General features: G+C 34.2%; 1 protein-coding gene across 16 annotated transcripts in view; it reads left to right on the top strand.

The window, feature by feature from the left end:
- Positions 1-20,460, top strand: part of ZBTB20 (zinc finger and BTB domain containing 20) — a 758,440-nt gene that overhangs the window by 76,443 nt on the left and 661,537 nt on the right. The window lies entirely within an intron of this gene.

Consider the following 20,460-nt stretch of genomic DNA (forward strand, 5'->3'; position numbering starts at 1 on the left):
TGGTAATGAATGCAAGTTCAAGTACCAACTGTATGAATTACTAGTTAAATAACCTTGCATAAACCTCTTAACTTTTTGAGTTTCCATTTTTCTCACTTCTAAAGTAAGAGGATTGAATCAGATGATCTCTAAGAAGCCTTTTAACAGTAAAACCCCTAAGATTTTATAACCCTATAAGTGGCATAATTATACCTGTAGGATTAACATCTTAGAAACTTTAACAGAATTCTAGTTAAACCTGGTGATTGAACACATGTTTTCCCTTGTTCTTTCCTAGTAAGGGACTAAAAGTGTGAGTAAAAGACTAAAACAATATATGAATCCAAAAGCAAAGGGAAGAGGAAGCAACATATCAAAGACATACAATTTTTGGAAGATGTAAAGTGGATGAAGGAATTAGCAGAACTGGGAAAGCTAAATACAAGTGCCTGGAGAGTGTTGTGCCAAGGAGAAAGCAAGCCAGTTCATGCTCCAGAACTGGCTCAAGGATTGAAGGAAGTACTTCCTGTAGAAGACAATAGCTGAAGTAAAAATGTATTATAATTAATATCCTCAGAGAGATAGGAGAAGATAGCACTTCCATGAAAGATGGGAGGGTGATATAAAAAAAGGAATTATCAGAGAATAAGTGCTTATAATAGCTGAAACAACTTCAGTAGGATTGAAAATTTCCTGAAAATAGAGCAAAAAGTCAGATAAATGGAAAGTAGGAGAGAAAAAAATCAGACAGTCTAACAAGCCAAAAATCTGATTAATAGCAGTTTCAGAAAACATGGGAGAGCAAAGAAAATGATAAGGAAGAGATTAGCCTCAAATTATATTATAAACTTTTTCAAAACTGAAAGGCATGAGTTTCTACTTTGAAAAGGTCTTCTGGGTGCCCATAAAAAATGTAAAGCAGAAAATACTTTTTCTTTTTTTTCTTTTAATTTTATCTATGTGAGATGATGAATGATAGCTGAACCTGTTGCCATAACCATTTAACAATATATGTAAATCATACCATCATGCTGTAGGCCTTAAACTTACACTGCAATGTATGCCATTTATTTCTCAATAAAACTGAAAAAAAAATGTAAGACTACCAATATGGATGATGATAAGAGTTTCTGGAGAGGAAATATAAGGATGGTATCTGATTTCTTAATGTCAACATTCAAAGCTAGAAGATGTGTCTTCAAAGTTCTGAGGGAAAGTTACTTTGAACTTGTAATTTTGTACCCAGTCAAACTATTAATTAGATGTGAGGGTAAAAAAAAATACATTTTTTAGATGCATGATCCTCAAAATTTACCCTCTATGGTTGCTTTCTCAGGAATCTTTTGGAGGCTGTGCTACATCCAAATGAGGAGAAGCTGAGGAGAAAGAGAGGCAGAGGATTCAGGAAATAAGTGCTGAGAATGAGATGAGAAAGGTGAAGGGAAGTTCCTGGACAACAACTGTGCATTGATCTTAAGAATAATCTGTCCTTAGTTGAGCAGAAAGATAGAAAACTCCAGAAAGGGATGTATTCAGAAGGAAGAGTTGGAATTGATAGACTGCTTCATAGTTAAGGGTGTGAACTATATTCAGAGAGGTTTTACATTTCTATTGCAGAGCTTGGGAATGAGTGGGCAAGTGGCAATATTCACTCTAGAAGGGAAAATCTACTACTTAAGGAAGGAAATGTATTAAAAATGTACTAGTTGACTGAATACTGGGAATATGAAAGTAAGGGAAATATGTGGTATAAGGGAGCTAAGATTTTATCTTCCAGGATAGGAAATTAATAGATTATGTCTATAGTTTACAAATAAAAAAATAAGAATATAAACATATTACTTAGAGATAAAGAGATTAAACACTAGAAATAACTTTGGCAAGGGGTCTCAAAAATTGGAATATGGACTGCTGGTTTTGTTTTTTTTTTAATATTGTGATACTATTCAACTTATTTAAAAATTTAACAGTATTTTAGATTTTGATTTTTCAGGTAGAAGAGTAACTCTAGATGAAGTGTACATTATGCTAGTTATCTGGGGGAATTAAATAGTTTATACCTTGGCATTGCTGAAATTTAGACAATTCTGTCTTTTGAGAATAAGTATTATTTAGAGGGTTTTCCTCTTTTTCTGATAAGGTATGTTACCATGTAAAAGCTATGGAGTTAAATCTAAAAGTTGTCACAATTCTTATGTTTCAGTTATGTGTTCCAAATAGAAGAAAGTCATTAACTACTGATAGATAAGGAGAGATAGAAAAAAACAAAAGTAAAATTTCATTTGATTTGGTAGGTAATTACCTAAGACAAATTAAACAGCTCATTTGTTAAACAAAGAATAGCTTTCCTTCATTCCAAGTAATGTCTAAATACTTAGGATTTTTTTTTTCTATTAAAAACTTCACATGGCTAGTTCATGCATTCTTGTGGAATGCTTTTAACTGTTCACTGACTCATTACCTATTCATCTACAGTTAATGTAAAACCACTTTTGTTGTGGTTTACAAAAATATGGAGGTTATGTGATTCAGTGCACGCACTTCAGAATTTAGATTATCTTTCAATAATCAAAAACATGCTTTGCCAAAAATTCCCGTATGAGTGTGCTCAAAATATCAAGTGCCTTTTGAAGTTTTTAAATAAGAAACTCCAACAGAACCTAACAACAAACAAACAAACAAAAACCCAGAACATGTCTTTGTAAACAAAAGTGTTCAGCAGACATCCTTAAACCTCCTTGAGAGAATTTTTAGAACATAAGAGAGGCAGAGACAGAGATCGAGGTAGAAAAGAAGGGAATTTCTCCTTGAATTTTTTTTTTAAACCAAGGACATTTGGTGTTGAAAGGAGAAAGAAGAGAGGAGAAATGAAGAAAGAACATGATTTGTCTCAGCGACTTATTTTATAATTGATTGTAGCTTATAAAGGTTTTCATTGATAGTTGTATGGGAGGGAGAATTCTAAGTTTCAATGCTGACACTTTGAAGAGTTGCCCTGTTGTTGCAGCTGCTTGGGCAGCCTTGCTCAAACATCAATGGTGCATTGTGGCAGCTTGCTCGGCTTCTCTGTTTCTGATGGACGTTCTCCAGGCAGTGAAGGGCAAAGGGGCTGGCAATGCTGGTAACTGGCATAATAGAAGTTGTTGGACCAGTTTGGAGTGTATGTGTGTGAACTGAACACTTAATGACAGATTCTGTATTATGGTCAGTCTAAGCTCAGGGTGAGAAAATACTTTCTGGTCAATTAATAGACATGGTAATATATATTTTTATATTTTCTTTCTATGGCATAGAGTGCATATTATTTAGTTTTTGTGAAGTGGTTGGTAGAAAAGACTGTTTATGACCTGAAAGAAAATTCAGTATATACTTAGACATAGCTCCACTAAAATATTTCCATCATAAAATAATTGACCTTTCTCCTTTATAATAATTATTGATTTTTAGGAGATCTCAATGAATATTTCTTTCCATTATCTGTGAAAATCTGCTCTAAAATTTTTCATCTCTCTTTTCTGTATATCCAGTAACATTATAATTTAGTCTTTTAGAATCACAAGATTTGAGAAGGACTGTGATAAAGTCACTCATACTGAATAGATAGGGCCATTACTTGGAAGAATATGACATAATGTTAGGAGGTGATACAAAGGAGGAAGACATGACAAACATTGATTTTTTTTCTCTGCTAAGAGGAATAAAATTGGAACAAGGGAATGGAAATCAATGACTGAACTGGTTAGTAAGAGACCATTTAGATGAATTTAAAATCAAATCTCACAGAGTTTGGTGGTTTTTTTCCAGAATGATAATATCCCTATTTTTGAAAAAAAAAATCCTGCCCATTTATATAATGTGTGTTTTTCAGAGCATTGTCAATATATATATTTCACTAGATCCTTACGGTGATCCTAAGAAGTAAGGGGGAATGATTATTCCCATTTTATAGATGAGGAAACAGAAAAGTAAGCAACTAAAGAATTTTGAATAGTAGGTACTAGGTCAGACCTTTATTAAAACTCATTTAATATGCACTATACCGAAGATGCTGTTATCTCCATTTATAGATGTGTTAACTGAAATTAAATGTTTTTCAAGCCATAGAGCTGTCCATCAAAGCACCTGGAATCCAAACTTAAGGACTTTTGCTCTGAAACCTATGCTTTTCCACTTAAATTCACAACCTCCAGATATGATCACATTTGAAGAGTTGGAAGGTATAAAATATTAAAGATGAATTCTGTAATCTACAGAGTTAATTTTGTTTATCTCCAGCAAAATTCTGAAATGAACTATTGAATAGGTTATTTGTGAGCATGTAGAAACCAAGGTTTTATTTTTAAGAGCCATATCATTATTTCACCAAGAGCAAGTCATGTCATACTAATCTCATTTTTCTTTTTGATAATGTAAACTAGGTCTTAGATAAGAAAATGTTGCAAGCATATGTATCTTGATGTAAGCAAAGGATTTGCAATATAATGTCAGTAGGTTTATTATTTGAAAAAAAATTTTAGAAAGTCATGCTTGATTTTGTTTGCTTGTTTTTCACAAATATTTATTAATGAGCTACTTAAGAAAACACACTTTCAGCTTGGATATAAGAGAAATAATTCCTATAGAGGTGCATTTTTAACCAGACCTTGAATTATGAATAAGATATCTATATAAAGAAATAGGGAAAAGTTTTACAAGCAATACATTAGCTCACATTTGTTGACTGTATATTCCTCAAAACAATCCTTTTGAGATAGATTCTGCATTATTATCTCTATTTTAAAAATAATAACACTAAGGTACAAGCAGTTTAAGTATAAGTTGCTCTATAAACTTTTAGAGTCAGGATTTGAACTTAAGCAGTTTACCCCAGAGTCTGTACTCTTAAGAAATGGAATTAAGAAAATGGGTGTCAAGAGAAAGTTGTTTGGTAATGATACACAATTAAGTATGGCTAGAACATAGGTATGCCTAGAAGAAAATATTAAGTGATGTCTTTGACGTTGTTGTCATCAGTGTTATTCTATATATTAGTAATTTGGATGAGATGATAAGGAATTGTAATAAAATTTCTAGATTATTCAAATATAGACTTTAGTAGGAAGAAGTTTAATTTTTGTTTCAAAATAGTACAAACAACATAAACAGGTACCACATGAAAGACATGGTTCTTGAAAATAAACCTTGAAATTTGTATGAGACAAGAGGAAGAGGCAGATATTTTAAGAACTAATGCTGTGTTCTGTTGCACTGAAAGAATTATGTTTTGTGTCTGGGTATACTTTCTTGACCATGATGCAGAGAAGGGAAACCTAAAAAAGGTACAGTGATTACACTGAGTTGAGAAGGCAGAAATTAAAGTTTGGAGAGTCTTAGGAAGTGGAATTAGGGATAGAGTACTGGAGGAGTGAGAGCTATGAGGCACTACCTTGAAGATGCTGCTGAATACTAAACTGTATGTACCTTGGGTAAACTTCTAGGAGGTTGCACAAAATACAGAGGACTGAAAGATGAACCACTCCAAGAGCTTATGCTAGGGTTGGAGGTGTCTGAGTTTTGTTCAGCCAAATTTGAGAGACCTTGTTAATAGCCTGGGGAATGAGATCCCAGAAGCATCACCCTTTTTAGTAGGGCTTAACAAGCTCTTGAGTGAGGCCACTCTAGACCTTTCCTTACAGAGCTTAAGACTCAAAAGGACCAAACTGATTTACAAGCTATTAAACAGCCTTCCAGAAAAATGTCTAACACTTCTTAAAGGAATTAAAAATTAGCATTTTATAATGTTGTTTTCCTATGATTCTGGGTTGAGTTTTGCTTTCTGTGGTTCTAATTGAGTTTTGCAGTAGCTTTTGTTTTATTGTTACTCTTTTCTGTAGCTAAAACTACAGTGATATTCTAGCCATAGGTTCATATCAAATGACCTATTGATCAGAACTGGCATCTGTACATAAAAAATTTTGTCAAAAAGTTGTCTAAATTACATGCCAACTAGCCTGTATTTATAAGATTAAATATCCTTTACTATTTATGGCATGTATTATAGAAGGTGAAATAAAAATCAGAAACCACTGGGAGATTCAGAGGATCAATCTATGAATGCACATATTACCAAGTTATTTTAACTTGTAAAATGTTTTATAAATTGTTTTTACATAAAAGTGTAATAATAGTTTTGGTTTCTAAGAGTAGATGGAAGAGAGCTTAATTCATTCACTCCCTCATATAATCATGCATTTATCAAATTCCATACATGCCCCGAAATAAGATAACTCTGATTATAAGTCCGTAGATTCCCTACTTTATCACCTACTTTGGGGGAGAGCTTTGGATTCAATAGAAAATCCAATTACTTATTTAACTTGCTAATTTAGTAACATATGTATCATTAAAATGTCACATAAAATATTTAAATTACTAATATTATTTTTGAATCCTAATTTTATGAACTAGTTTTATTCATATTTTTCACATAAATTTTTAAAATTAGTATCTTTTTCAAAGTTTTCTGAAGCACATAATGTTCAATTTTATCTGTTATTTCAGTTATAGCATGTTTTAAATCCAAGTAGAATACTGTCACCTAAAATTTTATTACAAGACACAAATACTGTTTTTGTAACAGTAGGAGATTATTTTTAACACTTGTCCCTTAAGTATTTATTTTTGACCTCTATGATGTAACTATATACTTTTTTTTTTAGCTTTTCTAAATGATCTTTGAAAAACTTATTTACATTGGTATCTAATACTTGCAAGTTTTGAGTAAAATTGCCAGGAAGAAATATTAAACTTGTATCAAAACTTTCTGCCTCCATTTTAAAGTGTTCTGTCAGAATGACTGGTAAGACCATCCAGACCAATAATGACTGAGGTTATTTCTAGATAATACAGCTTTCCTAAATACTACTTTGTTGTTTAAAATAAGTAATTGGATGTGTGCCTGGTAAATGGAGCCTCTCTTCTGAGAAATAATGCTGAGAAAACAGTTTGCCTTATATTCTGAAATATACTACATTTTATCAATACCTCCTATTTGTCTAGATGCTGGAGATATAAAAGTAATCACCAAATATTCTTTGTCCTCAAAGAACATATGGCATAGAGGGGGAGACAGGCAGGTCATTGGACATGTGCGATACTGTATCCTAATTGCCATAGACACAAGTTACTACAGAGAGGTATGGAGGCACTTAACCCAAGCCAGAGAAGGCTTCCTGTAGGATATAATGGCTAAGATGGCATTGGAAAGGTGAATTGAAGTTAGCTAGAGGTAGAAGTATTAAGGATATTGTAGGAAGAGGAAGTAGCTTGTCCAAAAGTGTAGAGGTTTAAAAATAAAAGTGTATGACAGGTTCATGAGTGTGCAGGCACTTCAATATGGCAAAAGTGAAGTTTTCTGGTGAGAGTACATGTACATGTGAAAAATGAATTTATATAGGTAAACTAGAAAATGCATGAATTTTTATAAATGCCTTTTTAGTCTTTAATATGTACTCTTTTGTAGGTCATTCAAAAATTACTATTTTAAGACAGGTGTTTAAGAAATGCTCAATTAAAATGAATCTAAAAAATAAAAAATAGAGCCACGTCTTTATAAACAAAGGGCAGATCATTGATTTTGCTTCCTATATGTATGAACAAAGACTAATGGATGACCTTTCATAGTAGTCCTTAATACATAAGCTCTGTGAGAGTAGCAATTGTGAATTTGATTCATTTTGTGAAGCTTATGGTTGCTTTGAAATGTACACAGTAATAATCATCTCAACATTTGTTTTAATTAAGCCAAGATTATTTATCTTACCCAAAATGACAGACACTTCTGTTGGGATATTATGATAATTATCATTATGATTTATCAATATAAATCATATGAACCTAAGGCCCTGGCTTTGGCATAGGATTTACACCACATTAAGTAGGCAGGCCTTGAGATGGTCTTGAAATGGGATATTGCACAGGCGTGTGTGGGAACTTTGTCTTAACCAGATTAATTCAGGAATAAAAGTCTAATTGGATTGAAATAGAAATAATAGATTTTCCTTGTGTGTGTGTATAGATATTCTTCAAATAAAAGGTGAATTGGTATTTGATACAGAAAATCTTATCAGCTACTAATAATTATTTATTTTGTTTATTCCAAAGTCAGGATTATACTACCTCTGGGATCAGGGAATTACCACAACTCCAGGTAGCTGCATAGGCAGCAAACATCGTAAGCACTCAATTCCACATGCATAAGGTAAACTTACATATGGGAGCAAGCTATTCACTACCACTTAAATTACAATCTGCTTTTGTAGAGTAAATTGTGATAACATTTTGACACAGCTTAAACTTTGTGTTTCTAAGTGTTTCCTATAAAATATAATAATTCAAACCATGTATCAGAAAACACTCAGAATTTAAAAACTAGAGAAAAAATTGTAGTCTATGCTTCTGAGTACTTTTTTTTCCTAAGGAAATTTTGGTTGCAGTATGTGTGGAGTAAGTAAATTCAGCAGGGGAAGTGTGGGAGGTAGCTTCTTCATGTTATATTTGTCAACCAAACAAGCCTTATAGAACATCCATATTTAGGGCAAAATGTCTAGTGTTCATAAAAGCAGAACCTCTTACAATATTCTTTTAATGAGTAGGAAGAAGTTATTTCCACTTCAGACATTATATCAGTATGGCAGTAGGAAAAAAATGAACAATTGATGCAAGTTGATACCATGGAAAAAGGAAAGACCTATTGGTTTTGAAAGAACCTGCACTGCATATTTACCATCATTTTCTTGGTTCTATTGCCATACCCTCCTAGGCATCTCATTTTGCAGTGTGCTTAAGTTGTGGTACTGTGACTGGAGTGTATGATCATTAGAAGGTGGGCATTTACATAAGAATTTGTATCTTTAAGCGTCACGCACATGCATGAGCTTGCTGTAAAAATAAAACAAACATTTAGAAATAAAATCTACTGAAATCATATCTACAGTGTGATATTCTGTTTTGCTTGTTTGTTTGAGCTATTGCTCAAAAGATCCTTTTCAGATGCCACATAAGCGATTTTATACCACGGAAGGCCACATTTATACAGACCAGACTGTGTATCTGAGTTTTATTACTCAAGAGATCCATTGAATGTGATTATGGCTGGTGTTTTCTTTCACAATATTTCATAATAAGGTATGTGGATGAAGCATGTTTTTCAGTCACAGATGATGACAAGGAGGATTGTTTATGATGTGAATGAGTTGCTTATTTTTGAAAGTTTTTCAATTACTTAAAGCAGTTTTCTCATGTATAGTAAAGATCTGCCGCAGCTGCATCATCTGTCCTAACTCAGACTTCTGGGCTTTGTCCTTTAGAACAGTATTTTCCTGATGTGTTGCCTGTCATCCTGGCAATTTATCAAGGGGCCCATGGATTTTGATAGTGTTAGAGAAAATAAATGAAATAATGTTGTTCACATTAATTTTACAATTATTTCACAACAAAAGAAGTTATATTTTCACAGACTTTGTACTTAAAATTCACTTATGTATTGCAAAGACAGTTTATCTCAACCAATAATAAGTTAATAGGATATAGTATAGGATAAGTATTGGCTGATATGTTTTATGTAACTTTCAGATGTTTGTTGTTACTTTCATAAAAGTATTGATGAAATTTAAACTAAATAATTCACAATGATATTATAAATAATAGTGATTATTCTGGAGTAATATAGGCCATATATTTAGTGTCTGCTGGGAAAAGTGAATATGCAGGTGCGATGATTTCGTACAAACACTTTAAAAAGTACAAGTAGAAAAGCCCAATGATGAATAACCAGCAGCCCTTTCTCTTCCTAGTTCCTAGTGTTGTCTTTTCTCAAAACTTCAAATAATCAAAGGAAGCTGTTGAAGCTTTTTGTCATTTTTAACACTCTCTGGTACAAAACTTGATGACTTTTGTTGCCAAGGGTGAAAAGATAAAAACTACAAAGCCTTAATTCTGAGTTGTACTCCTCAAAGCAAATACAGTTACATATAATGCATAAGATTGCTTTAAAACTAGTAAATCAGCTTTAAAGTTAGTGACAAATATACTTCAAGAGAAAGTAGGAGAAACAATTGATAAAAATCCTTTATCAAACCACATTGTGTGATTTTGGATTGTATCAACATATTAATACAATGTGGAAAAATAGATACCATCTAACATATCTAACATCTAACATACCATATCTAAATTAAATTTTAAGTTGGAAGGTCTAAATTAGCTCTTGGCATTTGTGCCGAGAATATCCAAGGGACAAGTGCTTGCTTTTTCTTCTGTTTAATGCTAAAAACCCATACTTTACAATAGAGATTTGTGTTTGTTTGTTTTTAATAATTATTTTCTGAGCTGTGATGTTGACTAGAAAATTGTTATTGTTACAGTGTGGAGAACAGTCTTGCCCATAGCAAGGTAAAGTTTTGTTATACGTGAATCAAAATGGTTTCTCTTGAAAGCTAATTCATAAACTACATTGGCAAGTATGAATGAGGGATGAGAGAAATATTTTTTCATAATACTTATAATGCCTATAAAGACCATTCCGATAATTGTGAGTAGCATGGTCAAGTTGTACATATCAGTTCTTAAATAGCTTTAACTTATTAATTTAAAGTCAACATGAGTTTTAGTTGAGACAAGGAAATAGGATTTCTTTAGAATACAAACCCTGATGCAGATGGCTCCATAATCACTGAGAATGTGACCCTTGCTCAACATCTGATGTGTTCTTTCATTTTGAGGGCAAGAAATTGATGCTACATTTCTAACATGCTGAAGAATGAGTTAATTATCCAAGTTGAAACCTTCAACTTTTTAGGTTTGAATGATTGTTGAATCAGCACCTGATACATCCTGAAGGTAGTCCTCAATAAGAAGCTCAATGACCTCGAGCTTAAGTTATTACAAGTAATCCAGAACTACCTGACAGAGCCACCTCTAATTTGCTACTAACCTGAAAGACCTAAGTCATGATTCTCTGATCAGTTTAAAAAAGAAAAAACTGATTTCTGTGTAAAATTTTACTTGATCTATGGCTCAAACAGCTCATTGTTAGCCAGATATTTTGATGCAAGATTGCAAAAGATAGCAATTTTCCAACTGAAATTAGTGATCCATGTTTGTTGAGCTCACATCAAGTGATCTAACAGAAGTCAACAGTTTGAGAAATAGTCTTAGAATTTTACAATATGAGAAGAAAGAGTAGAGAAAAAGATTCAGATCAGAATTTGAGTTTAGGGGGAAAATATGGAAGTGGTAGAGAAAAAGAAATGTCTCTATCCTGAAAAATTTTTCCTAATATTCTGAAAGGGAGGGTTAAATCCTGTACTCATATTCTCTTCCTCTCTTATTTGATTTTTCTTTTCCTGTTATAAAGCCCTCCCCTATTAGTGATGTTCTAAAGAATATATAGCTCTCTGAATTTGACTAAGTTGATCACATTTGGTTGCTTACCAGTTTTCTTTTCTTTTTTTTACATTTGAGAAAGTGTAAAGTCAGTGTATACAATTAAACTATGGGTGGACAAACTTCTTCTGTACAAATGTAGTTTTAGAAAGGTGTATTTTCTCTGTATTCTTTTTAATTTTTTTATTGAATTATCATTGATGTAAAATATTATACTAGTTTCAAGTGCACAACATAATGATTCAGTATTTTTATACATTACAAAATGATCACCACAGTAAGTCTAGTTACCATCTGTCACTATACAGAGTTATAACAATATTATTGGTTGTATTCCCCATGTTGTACATTACATCTCTGTGGCTTACTCATTTTATAGCTGGAAATTTGTATCCCTCAATCACCTTTACCTACTTCACCTATCTCCCCATTCTCTCCCCTCTGGCAACCACTAGTTCTCTGTATCTATGAATCTGTTTCTGTTTTGTTTTACTTTGTTTATTTTGTTGTTAAAATTCCACTATAAATGAAATCATATGGTATTTGTCTTTCTCTGTCTGACTTCAGTCAGCATAATACACTCTAGGTCCATTCATTTGTATTTTTTAATGGACATAAATTTTATTTAATTCAAATAATAATAGCTGTATTATTTTATCATAAAAATCATGTATGCTTATTGCAGAAAATCCAGTCATTGCAAAAAAAATTATATACATTAAAGAAAAATCACCTCACTGTTTTAGTAGTATTATATATATACATATTTTAAATTTAAATACATATTTTTATATGTATGTATGTTTATATGTATATATAAATAAGATCATGTGCTAAATGTTTTGTATTTTTTGGAATTCTATATAGAGAAATTGAAGAATGTTCAGTATAATTAACTTCATGAATGGGGTTGATAAGTTCTCACAGGAAATTGAATGTTGGGTACCTTAGAGCTTTCTGTAGTCCTGTGTGTGACATGAGGATATTTCAGCGAGGGTAACATCAGAGGAAGCCCAAATACAACTTGCTACTTTTTTCCCTATTTTTCACAGATGTAGTACATCTCTTGCTGGGGTTGATGTTGAAAGAAGACTCTTCCTTCTTACTTACAGGCACTCAATTTCCCTTCTGTAGCTCTACTCATGCAGAATAGCAAGAGCTTTAATTGCAACAGCACCAACAAGTGTTTGAGTGCATACTGTGTCACTGTTAATAGGTTCCTCACGATATCCACACAGTGTAATCATTATGTCCATTTTAGAGATGAGGAAACTGAGACTCATAGGTTAAAAGCAGCTTGTATTTAATAACTTTGCCTAAATAGTTAACAACAACAACAAAAGCTATCCCAGGTATACTTTAAATTTGACACTGCCAGTTGTGATTTAATCAGTGAAGGGTAGGCTCTGGCATTCATATGTTTTATTTATTTATTTATTTATTTATTTATTTATTTATTTATTTATTTATTTATTTATTTATTTATTTAAAAGATTTTTATTTTCACACACACACACACACACACACACACACACACACACACACACACACACACAATATTCTTTATCCATTCACCTGTCGATGGGCACTTTGGTTGCTTCCATATCCTGGCAATTACAGATAATACCACTGTAAACATTGGAGTGCACATGTCTTTTCAGATTAGTGTTTTTGTTTCTTTTGGAAATATACCCAGAAGTAGAATTGCTGGGTCATATGTTAGTTCTATTTTTAGTTTTTTGAGAATCCTCCATACGCTTCCCACTGTGGCTCTACCAATTTACATTCTCACCAACAGTGTACAAGGGTTCCTTTTTCTTCACATCCTCACCAACGTTTGTTATTCATAGTCTTCTTGATGATAGCCATTCTGACAGGTGTGAGGTGATATCTCATGGTAGTTTTGATCTGCATTTCCCTGATGATTAGGGATGTTGAGCATCTTTTCATGTTCCTGTTGGCTATGTGCTTTTCCTCTTTGGAAAAATGTCTTATTTAGTTCTTCTGTGCATTTTTTAATTGTGTTGTTTATTATTTTGATGTTGAGTTGTATGAGCTGTTTATGTATGTTGGATATTAACCCCTTATTGGTCTTATCTTTTGCAAACATTTTCTTTTATTTGGTAGGTGGTCTTTTTGTTTTGTCAATTGTTTCCTTTGCTGTACAAAAGTTTTTAAGTTTAATCAGGTTCCATTTGTTTATTTTTTATTTTATTTCCTTTGCTTTAGGAGATCGATCAAAAAAATATTGCTACACTTTACGTCAAAGAGTGCCCTGAGTATGTTTTGCTCTAGGAGTTTTATAGCATCTGGTCTTACATTTAGGTCTTTAATCCGTTTTGAGTTTATTTTTATATACAGTGCTAGAGAATGTTCTACTTTCATTCTTTTACATGTGACTATTCAGTTTTCCCCCTTATTGAAGAGACTGTCTTTTCTCCATTGTATATTATTGCCTCCTTTATTGTGGATTAATTGACTATAAGTGCATGGGTTTATTTCTGGGCTCTTTATCCTATTCCATTGATCTGTTTCTATTTTTGTGCCAATACTATACTTTACTGATTATTGTAGCTTTGTAGTATACAAAGTCAGGGAGTGTGATTCCTCTAGCTCTGTTCTTTCTCAAGATTGCTTTGGTTATTTAGGGTTTTTTGTGTTTCCATACAACTTTTAGAATTTTTTTTTAGTTCTGTGAAAAATGCCATTGGTACTTTGATAGAGATTACATTGAATCTATAGATTGCCTTGGGTTGTATGGGCATTTTAACAATTGTCTTCCAATCCAAGAACATGGTATATCTTTCCATTTCTTTGTGTTGTCTTCAATTTCTTTCATCAGTGTTTTATAATTTTCCAAGTACAGATCTTTTATCTCCTTAGGTGCGCTTATTCCTAGGTATTTTATTCTTTTTGACACAATAGTAAATGGGATTGTTCCTGTAATTTCTCTTTTGTAATAGCTTGTTGTTAGTGTATGGAAATGTAACAGATGTCTATGTTAATTTTGTATCCTGCATTTTTACCAAATTCATTGATGAGCTCTAGCAGTTTTCTGATGGTATTTGTAGGATTTTATATGTATAGTATAATGTCATATTCAAACAGTGAAAATTTTACTTCTTTCTTTCCAATTTGGATTTCTTTTATTTCTTTCTGTTCTCTGATTACTGTGGCTAGGACTTCCAAAACTATGTTGGATAAAAGTGGCAAAAGTGGGTATACAAACATTTAAAGAAGAGTTAACACCTGTCCTTTTCAAAGTATTCTCAAACATTGCAGAGGAAGGAACACTTTTGAACTCATTCTATGAGGCCAGCATCACCCTGATACCAAAATCAGAGAAAGATATCACAAAAAAGAAAATTATAGGCCAATATCACTGATGAACATAGATGCAAATATCTTCAACAAAATATTAGCAAATGAAATCCAGTGATACAGTAAAAGGATCATACACCATAATCAAGTGGGATTTATCCCAGGGATGCAAGAATTTTTCAGTATCTGCAAACCAATCAGTGTGATACACTACATTAAGAAATTGAAGAATAAAAATCGTATAATCATCTCAATAGATCTAGAAAAAGCTTTTGAAAAAATTCAGCATCCGTTTTTGATAAAAACTGTCCAAAAAGTGGACATAGAGGGAACATTCCCCAACATAATAAAGGCCATATATGACAAACCCGCAGGTAACATCCTACTCTATGGTGAAAGGTGTTCATCCATTCTTCTTACAAGCTCATTGAGCATCTTTATGATCATTACCATGAACTCATTATTTAGGTATATTGCTTATCTCTACTTCGTGTAGTTCTTCTGGAGTTTTGCTTTTTTTCCCTTCATTTGGAATATATTCCTCTGTCTCCTCATTTTGTCTAACTGTCTGTGTTTATTTCCAGATATTAAGTAGGTTGGTTATATTTCCTGATATTGTAGATATGGCCTGTCTAGGAGATGTCCTGTGGGGCCAAATAGCATACTCCCCTCTGGTCACCAGAGCTATATGCTTTAGAGATGCCCCCCTGTGTGGACTGCATGGGCCTTTTTGTTGTGAGGTCACCTACTGTGGAAGTGCTGGTAGGCAACATGGTTCCCAGCTCATTTGGCTCCATGCCTTGCCACCTTCAGTGGCTGTCAGCCCAGTGATGGATGAGGCCAGGTCCTAGCTAGGCTGGAAGGCTTCACTGGGCCAGGGTTGATGCTGATCAGCTAGTGGGCATGGCCAGGGCCCAGCATATCTCACTCTAGGGCTGATGCCAGCCCACTGGTGGGTGGGCTGTGTCCCAGGGTGGTTGGCTGCCTGACCCAAGGGACCTGGGGCTAACTCCTGCCAGCTCATGGGTGGTTCCAGGTCCCAGGGTGGCTGCCTGCGGAGCCAGGGGGCAAAGGGTTGGTGGTGGCTTGCTGGTGGGCAGGTAAGCCCCAGTGCTAATAGGCCAAGTCCAAAATGACACTTGCTAGCACCAGGGTCCTCATGACAGAAAGAGCTCCCCCAAATGGCTGCCACCAGTGTCTGTGTCCTCACAGGGAGTCCCAGATGCCTCGTCCTTTCTGGGATGCTCTCCAATATCAGCAAGTTTTTATGACCTAGGCTCCTTTCAAATTATTGCCTCTATGCGGGAATTTATAGCATGTGAGGTTTTCCACATGCCATGTAAGAGCAGAATCTCTGTTTCCTACAGCTTTCTGTTTCTCCTGTATACAAGCTTTTCTGACTTTCAAAGCCAGACATTCTGTGGGCTTATCTTCTCAGTGTGAAATCTCCAGGCCTGGGAGCCCAATGTGGGACTCAGACCTCTTGCTCCTTGTAGAGAACCTCTGCAATTGTGTTATCCTCCCGTTTTTGGGTCTCCTACTAGGGGGTGTGGGTCTTGACTATACCACCTGTCTCTCTACATTTCCTACTCACCTTGTTGTGGTTTCTTCTTTATCTCTCTAGTTGTGAAAAATCTTCTGCTAGTCTTCAGGTCATTCTCATAGATAGTTGCTTTGTAAGTAGTTGTAATTTTGATGTGCCTGGGGAGGAGGTGAGCTCAGGGTCTTTCTACTGTGCCTTCTTGGCCACACCAGCATTGGTATGTTCTAAAATGTTCAGAATCATTCTTATGGTTAGCCACAATTAGAAATCACTGATGTAATGACCAAAGCAATTTCATTATATGCAGTTTTTAATATATTGCTATTAAATCCACAAACTAATATTATTTGGTTTAGCTGTCTGTTTTTTTTTAACATTTTTTATTGATTTATAATCATTTTACAATGTTGTGTCAAATTCCAGTGTTCAGCACAATTTTTCAGTCATTCATCGACATATACACACTCATTGTCACATTTTTTTCTCTGTGAGTTATCATAACATTTTGTGTATATTTCCCTGTGCTATACAGTGTAATCTTGTTTATCTATTCTACAATTTTGAAATCCCAGTCTATCCCTTCCCACCCTCCACCCCCCTAGTAACCACAAGTCTGTATTCTCTGTCTGTGAGTCTATTTCTGTCCTGTATTTACACTTTGTTTTTGTTTGTTTGTTTTTGTTTTTGTTTTTGTTTTTTAGATTCCACATATGAGTGATCTCATATGGTATTTTTCTTTCTCTTTCTGGCTTACTTCACTTAGAATGACATTCTCCAGGAGCATCCATGTTGCTGCAAATGGCATTATGTTGTCGGTTTTTATGGCTGAGTAGTATTCCATTGTATAAATATACCACCTCTTCTTTATCCAGTCACCTGTTGATGGACATTTAGGCTGTTTCCATGTTTTGGCTATTGTAAATAGTGCTGCTATGAACATTGGGGTGCAGGTGTCATCCTGAAGTAGATTTCCTTCTGGATACAAGCCCAGGAGTGGGATTCCTGGGTCATACGGTAAGTCTATTCCTAGTCTTTTGAGGAATCTCCACACTGTTTTCCATAGTGGCTGCACCAAACTGCATTCCCACCAGCAGTGTAGGAGGGTTCCCCTTTCTCCACAGCCTCTCCAGCATTTGTCATTTGTAGATTTTTGAATGACGGCCATTCTGACTGGTGTGAGGTGATACCTCATTGTAGTTTTGATTTGCATTTCTCTGATAATTAGTGATATGGAGCATTTTTTCATGTGCTTTTTGATCATTTGTATGTCTTCCTTGGAGAATTGCTAGTTTAGGTCTTCTGCCCATTTTTGGATTGGGTTGTTTATTTTTTTCTTATTGAGTCATATGAGCTGCTTATATATTCTGGAGATCAAGCCTTTGTCGGTTTCACTTGCAAAAATTTTCTCCCATTCTGTAGGTTTTCTTCTTGTTTTACTTCTGGTTTCCTTTGCTGTGCAGAAGCTTGTAAGTTTCATCAGGTCCCATTTGTTTATTCTTGCTTTTATTTCTTCTAGGAGAAAATTTTTTAAATGTATGTCAGATAATGTTTTGCCTATGTTTTCCTCTAGGAGGTTTATTGTATCTTGTCTTATGTTTGTCTTTAATCCATTTTGAGTTGATTTTTGTATATGGTGTAAGGGAGTGTTCTAGCTTCATTGTTTTACATGCTGCTGTCCAGTTTTCCCAACACCATTTGCTGAAGAGACTGTCTTTATTCCATTGTATATTCTTGCCTCCTTTGTCGAAGATGAGTTGACCAAAAGTTTGCGGGTTCATTTCTGGGCTCTCTATTCTGTTCCATTGGTCTATATGTCTGTTTTGGTACCAATACCATGCTGTCTTGATGACTGTAGCTCTATAGTATTGTCTGAAATCTGGGAGAGTTATTCCTCCAGCCTCTTTCTTTCTCTTCAGTAATGCTTTGGCAATTCTAGGTCTTTGATGGTTCCATATAAATTTTATTATGATTTGTTCTAGTTCTGTGAAATATGTCCTGGGTAATTGGATAGGGATTGCATTAAATCTGTAGATTGCCTTGGGCAGTGTGACCATTTTAACAATATTGATTCTTCCAATCCAAGAGCATGGAATATCTTTCCATTTTTTAAAGTCTTCTTTAATTTCCTTCATCAATGGTTTATAGTTTTCTGTGTATAATTCTTTCACCTCCTTGGTTAGATTTATTCCCATATATTTTATTACTTTGGGTGCTATTTTAAAGGGGATTGTTTCTTTACTTTCTTCTTCTGTTGATTTATCGTTAGTGTAAAGAAATGCAGCTGATTTTTGAACGTTAATTTTGTAACCTGCTACCTTGCTGAATTCTTCAATCAGCTCTAGTAGCTTTTGTGTGGACCTTTTAGGGTTTTCTATATATAGTAACATGTCATCAGCATATAATGACACTTTTACCTCTTCTTTTCCAATTTGGATCCCTTTTATTTCTTTCTCTTGCCTGACTGCTGTGGCTAGGACTTCCAGGACTGTGTTGAATAGGAGTGGTGATAGTGGGCATCCTTGTCTTCTCCCAGATTTTAGTGGGAAGCTTTTGAGTTTTTCACCGTTGAGTACTATGCTGGCTGTAGGTTTGTCATATATAGCTTTTATTATGTTGAGATATGTTCCCTCTATACCCACTTTGGCGAGAGTTTTTATCATAAATGGGTGTTGTATTTTATCAAATGCTTTTTCTGCATCGATTGAGATGATCATGTGGTTTTTGTCCTTTCTCTTGTTGATGTGATGTACTACATGGATTGATTTGCGTATGTTGAACCAGCCTTGTGTCCCTGGGATGAACCCCACTTGGTCATGATGTATAATCTTTTTTATGTGTTGTTGGATTCTATTTGCTAAAATTTTGGTGAGGATTTTGGCGTCTATGTTCATCAGTGATACTGGCCTATAATTCTCTTTTTTTGTAGGGTCTTTGCCTGGTTTTGGTATCAGGGTGATGGTGGCTTCATAGAATGAGTTTGGGAGTATTCCCTCCTTTTCAATTGTCTGGAAGAGTTTGAGAAGGACTGGTATGAGTTCTTCTTTGTATGTTTGGTAGAATTCCCCGGTGAAGCCGTCCGGTCCTGGACTTTTATTTGTAGGGAGGTTTTTAATTGCTATTTCTATTTCCTTTCTAGTGATTGGATTGTTCAAGTGTTCAGATTCTTCATGATTCAGTTTTGGTGGACAGTATGTTTCCAGAAACTTGTCCATCTCCTCTAGGTTATCCAGTTTGGTTCCATATAGTTTTTCATAATATTCTCGTATGATATTCTGTATTTCTATTTTGTTCGTTGTAATTTCTCCATTTTCCTTTCTTATTTTGCTAATTTGTGCTCTCTCTTTTTTCTTCTTTGTGAGTTTGGCCAGAGGTTTGTCGATTTTATTTACTTTTTCAAAAAACCAGCTTTTGGTTTGGTTGATTTTTTCTATGGTCTTGTTAATCTCTATTGTATTTAATTCCTGTCTGATCTTTATTATTTCCTTCCTTCTGCTGCTTTTTGGGGCTTTTTGTTCTTCTTTTTCTAATTCATTCAGGTGGTGGGTTAAATTGTTTATTTGAGATTGTTCTTCTTTTTTGAGGAAGGCCTGTATCGCTATAAACTTCCCTCTTATCACTGCCTTTGCTGTGTCCCATAGGTTTTGAGTGGTTGTGCTTTCATTATCATTTGTCTCAAGGTATTTTTTAATTTCAGCTTTGATTTCCTCATTGATCCATTGTTTTTTCAATAACATATTGTTTAATCTCCATGCTTTCCTTTTTTTCTCCTTTGTTTCTCTGTTGTTGATTTCCAGTTTCATGGCATTGTGGTCAGTAAAGATGCTCGAGATAACTTCTATCTTCTTAAAATTGTTGAGGTTTCTTTTGTGCCCAAGTACATGATCGATCCTGGAAAATGTTCCATGTGCACTTGAAAAGAATGTATATCCTATTTTTTGGGGGTGTAATGCTCTGAAAATATCCACCAAATCTAGTTTTTCTATTGTAGTATTTAATTTCTCTGTTGCCTTGTTTATTTTCTGTCTGGAAGATCTGTCTAGTGATGTTAATGCAGTGTTAAAATCTCCAACTATGATTGTATTCCCATCAATATCCCCCTTTATCTCTGTTAGTAATTCTTGTATGTACTTAGGTGCTCCTATATTGGGTGCATATATATTAACGAGTGTAATATCCTCATCTTGTATCACTCC

Source organism: Camelus dromedarius, chromosome 2 (genome assembly GCF_036321535.1).
Source record: "Camelus dromedarius isolate mCamDro1 chromosome 2, mCamDro1.pat, whole genome shotgun sequence".
NCBI classification, from domain to species: domain Eukaryota; kingdom Metazoa; phylum Chordata; class Mammalia; order Artiodactyla; family Camelidae; genus Camelus; species Camelus dromedarius.